General features: G+C 38.1%; 1 protein-coding gene across 1 annotated transcript in view; it reads left to right on the plus strand.

Annotated features, from left to right (window-relative positions):
* Window positions 1-5000, plus strand: part of ABHD17C (abhydrolase domain containing 17C, depalmitoylase) — a 131397-nt gene that overhangs the window by 125176 nt on the left and 1221 nt on the right. The window lies entirely within an intron of this gene.

Here is a 5000-nt window from a genome sequence, read left to right on the forward strand (position 1 = left end):
TTCCCAAAACTCCAATCTTACTGCTGGCAAAGGATACAATTTTTTAAACCTTAAAGAAGGGATAAAAGGAGTACCAGGCCTATTCCATTCCTTAGAAATCATATCAGAAATAGCATCAGGAACTGGAAAAACCTCTGGAGTAACCACACGAGGTTTATAAACAGAATTTAAACGTTTACTAGTTTTAGTATCAAGAGGACTAGTTTCCTCAATATCCAAAGTAATCAACACCTCTTTTAACAAGGAACGAATATACGCCATTTTAAATAGATAAGTAGATTTGTCAGTGTCAATATCTGAGGTAGGATCTTCTGAATCAGATAGATCCTCATCAGAGGAGGATAATTCAGTATGTTGTCGGTCATTTGAAATTTCAGCAACTTTATGAGAAGTTTTAAAAGACCTTTTATGTTTATTAGAAGGCAGAATAGCAGACAAAGCCTTCTGAATCGCATCAGCAATAAAATCTTTTATATTCACAGGGATATCATGTACATTAGATGTTGAAGGAACAACAGGCATTGTACTAGTACTGATGGATACATTCTCTGCATGTAAAAGCTTATGACAACTATTGCATACCACAGCTGGAGATATAATCTCCACAAATTTACAACAGATACTTAGCTTTGGTAGAACTGTTATCAAGCAGCAGGGTTCCAACAGTGGTTTCTGAAACAGGATCAGATTGAGACATCTTGCAAATGTAAGAGAAAAAGAAACATATAAAGCAAAATTATCAATTTCCTTATATGGCAGATTCAGGAATGGGAACAAAATGCAAACAGCATAGCCCTCTGAACATAGAAAAAAAATGCAAGAGGCATATAGGAAATGGGGTTTCAAATAATGAAATTTGGCGCCAAGTATGACGCACAACGCAAAATGAAATATTTTTTTTTGCCACTAACAACATCCGAAAATGACACACTCGCGTCATTGCAGACGCAACCTTGTGCAAGGAAATTCGGTGTCAACTAAGACGCTGGAAATGATGAATTTGCGTCATCGGACGTACCTTCGCGCAAAAAAAAATTTGCGCAAAAAATTACGCAATAAACATCAGCATTTTGTGACCTCGCGAGCCTAATTTTGCCTGCGAATATTTAATGAAAAAGCAGTCTATTCGAAAAAAGACTATACCCCAGGTAAGAGAGATATTTTCCTGAATATGGAATAAGGAAATATACATAAACTTGACTTATGGCAAATATAAGTACAATACATATATTTAGAACTTTATATTAATACATAAAGTGCCAAACCATAGCTGAGAGTGTCTTAAAGGACCAGTCAATAGAGTAGATTTGCATAATCAACAAATGCAAGATAACAAGACAATGCAATAGCACTTTGTCTGAACTTCAAATGAGTAGTAGATTTTTTTTTTCTGACAATTTTAAAAGTTGTCTTTTTCCACTCCCCCTGTACCATGTGACAGCCATCAGCCAATCACAAATGCATACACGTACCATGTGACAGCCATCAGTCATTCACAAAGGCATACACACTTATTCTTGCACATGCTCAGTAGGCGCTGGGGACTCAAAAAGTTTAAATATAAAAATACTGTGCACATTTAGTTAATGGAAGTAAATTGGAAACCTGTTTAAAATGACATGCTTTATCTGAATAATGAAAGTTTAAAGGGACAGTCAACCATAGAATTGTTATTGTTTTAAAAGATAGATAATCCCTTTATTACCCATTCCCCAGTTTTGCATAACCAACACAGCTATAATAATACACTTTTTATCTCTGTGATTACCTTGTATCTAGGAACCTTCTTCCAGCCCCTGATCACATGACTGTGAATGTTTATGATCTATTGTCTTAAATTTAACATTGTATTGTGCTAGATCTTAAATAACTTTCTGTGCCTGAACACAGTGTTATCTATATGGCCCACGTGTACTTTCTGTCTCTTTGTGTTGAAAAGAGATTTAAAAAGCATGTGATAAGAGGCAGCCCTCAAAGGCTTAGAAATTAGCATATGAGCCTACCTAGGTTTACTTTAAACTAAGAATACCAAGAGAAAAAAGTAAATTGGAAAGTCGATTCAAATTAAAATTCCTATCTGAATAATGAAAGTTTAATTTATACTTGACTGTCCCTTTAATTTTGATTGCGTGTCCCTTATGAAAACATACTTACTGAAAGACACCCATCCACATATAGCATATAGCCAAACCAGTACTGAAACAGTTATCAGTAGAGGTAATGGAATATGAGAGTATATTGTCGATCTGAAAAAGGGAGGTAGGAGATGAATCTCTATGACCCGCGAGGAAAACCATAGAATTCAATAGGTGATACTCCCTTCACATCCCTCTGACATTCACTGTACTCTGAGAGGAAACAAGCTTCAAAATGCTGAGAAGCGCATGTCACAGAAGAAAATCAAGCACAAACTTACTTCACCACCTCCATAGGGAGGCAAAGTTTGTAAAACTGAATTGTGGGTGTGGTGAGGTGTGTATTTATAGGCATTTTGAGGTTTGGGAAACTTTGCCCCTCCTGGTAGGAATGTATATCCCATACGTCACTAGCTCATGGACTCTTGCTAATTACATGAAAGAAATGGTAAATTGTATGTTATACTGTTGTAATGTGTTTACAAAAAAAAAAAATTATTTTTTAAAAAAGCACACAGAATGGCACGTCCTGGATACTGGTGCTTTGCATTCTGTTGTGTAAGCTTGTCTGAAAGGCAAGCAATGGAGTATACCAACCATATCCTGTCTAGGCTTAAAGATCTCAGAGTTAAAGCTAACAGTATTATCCTTTTTTTTTTTTTAATGTTGCAAAGTATTACAGCCCCAGCATAAAGTTGACTTTTGTGTACCTTTTAAATATTGGCTACACAAGATTTCGGAAGCTATGACCAAGAGAAAATTTTCAGGCCTTGTAAAATGCAAAGAAGCTGAAATTAGTGCACAACCAAATGGAAGAAATGTCTTCATTAAGTGAACGCCAAATACCTTGGAAAATAGAAAACTTGTTCTAACTTTTGGGAAAACTTCCTTTCAGCTCGTAACACTTTAACTTCTACGCTAAAATTCATTTTTCTCTTGTGATTTCTAAATCTATAATTTTCTCCAACATAGGTGTGTCCGGTCCACGGCGTCATCCTTACTTGTGGGATATTCTCTTCCCCAACAGGAAATGGCAAAGAGCCCAGCAAAGCTGGTCACATGATCCCTCCTAGGCTCCGCCTACCCCAGTCATTCTCTTTGCCGTTGTACAGGCAACATCTCCACGGAGATGGCTTAGAGTTTTTTAGTGTTTAACTTTTGGAAGCTACCTTTGAGACGAGACCTTCTTGTTCAGGGTCCGTTCGAACATCCGAACCTGGTTTCACTCCAGCTGACTGCTTGGAGATTGAACGCTTGATCTTATCGAAGCGAGGGTTCTCAGATTCTGTTATCGATACTCTTGTTCAGGCCAGAAAGCCTGTAACTAGAAAGATTTACCACAAAATTTGGAAAAAATATATCTGTTGGTGTGAATCTAAAGGATTCCCTTGGGACAAGGTTAAGATTCCTAAGATTCTATCCTTCCTTCAAGAAGGATTGGAAAAGGGATTATCTGCAAGTTCCCTGAAGGGACAGATTTCTGCCTTGTCTGTGTTACTTCACAAAAAGCTGGCAGCTGTGCCAGATGTTCAAGCCTTTGTTCAGGCTCTGGTTAGAATTAAGCCTGTTTACAAACCTTTGACTCCTCCTTGGAGTCTCAATTTAGTTCTTTCAGTTCTTCAGGGGGTTCCGTTTGAACCCTTACATTCCGTTGATATTAAGTTATTATCTTGGAAAGTTTTGTTTTTAGTTGCAATCTCTTCTGCTAGAAGAGTTTCAGAATTATCTGCTCTGCAGTGTTCTCCTCCTTATCTGGTGTTCCATGCAGATAAGGTGGTTTTACGTACTAAACCTGGTTTTCTTCCAAAAGTTGTTTCTAACAAAAACATTAACCAGGAGATTATCGTACCTTCTCTGTGTCCGAAACCAGTTTCAAAGAAGGAACGTTTGTTGCACAATTTGGATGTTGTTCGCGCTCTAAAATTCTATTTAGATGCTACAAAGGATTTTAGACAAACATCTTCCTTGTTTGTTGTTTATTCTGGTAAAAGGAGAGGTCAAAAAGCAACTTCTACCTCTCTCTCTTTTTGGATTAAAAGCATCATCAGATTGGCTTACGAGACTGCCGGACGGCAGCCTCCCGAAAGAATCACAGCTCATTCCACTAGGGCTGTGGCTTCCACATGGGCCTTCAAGAACGAGGCTTCTGTTGATCAGATATGTAGGGCAGCGACTTGGTCTTCACTGCACACTTTTACCAAATTTTACAAGTTTGATACTTTTGCTTCTTCTGAGGCTATTTTTGGGAGAAAGGTTTTGCAAGCCGTGGTGCCTTCCATTTAGGTGACCTGATTTGCTCCCTCCCTTCATCCGTGTCCTAAAGCTTTGGTATTGGTTCCCACAAGTAAGGATGACGCCGTGGACCGGACACACCTATGTTGGAGAAAACAGAATTTATGTTTACCTGATAAATTACTTTCTCCAACGGTGTGTCCGGTCCACGGCCCGCCCTGGTTTTTTAATCAGGTCTGATAATTTATTTTCTTTAACTACAGTCACCACGGTATCATATGGTTTCTCCTATGCAAATATTCCTCCTTAACGTCGGTCGAATGACTGGGGTAGGCGGAGCCTAGGAGGGATCATGTGACCAGCTTTGCTGGGCTCTTTGCCATTTCCTGTTGGGGAAGAGAATATCCCACAAGTAAGGATGACGCCGTGGACCGGACACACCGTTGGAGAAAGTAATTTATCAGGTAAACATAAATTCTGTTTTTTTGTTAATTTGGTACTGCTTTTCATGCAAATATAGAAAATAAATGATATTTGGCTATTTTTTTCCCTCTTAACTTCAGTGTTTTTTGTTTGTTTTGGTTTTTAAAAATAGCAGGATGTATCTCCTTTTTCTCTCTTTCTCGTTCTATC

Source organism: Bombina bombina, chromosome 6 (assembly GCF_027579735.1).
Source record: "Bombina bombina isolate aBomBom1 chromosome 6, aBomBom1.pri, whole genome shotgun sequence".
Classification (NCBI taxonomy): Eukaryota; Metazoa; Chordata; class Amphibia; order Anura; family Bombinatoridae; genus Bombina; species Bombina bombina.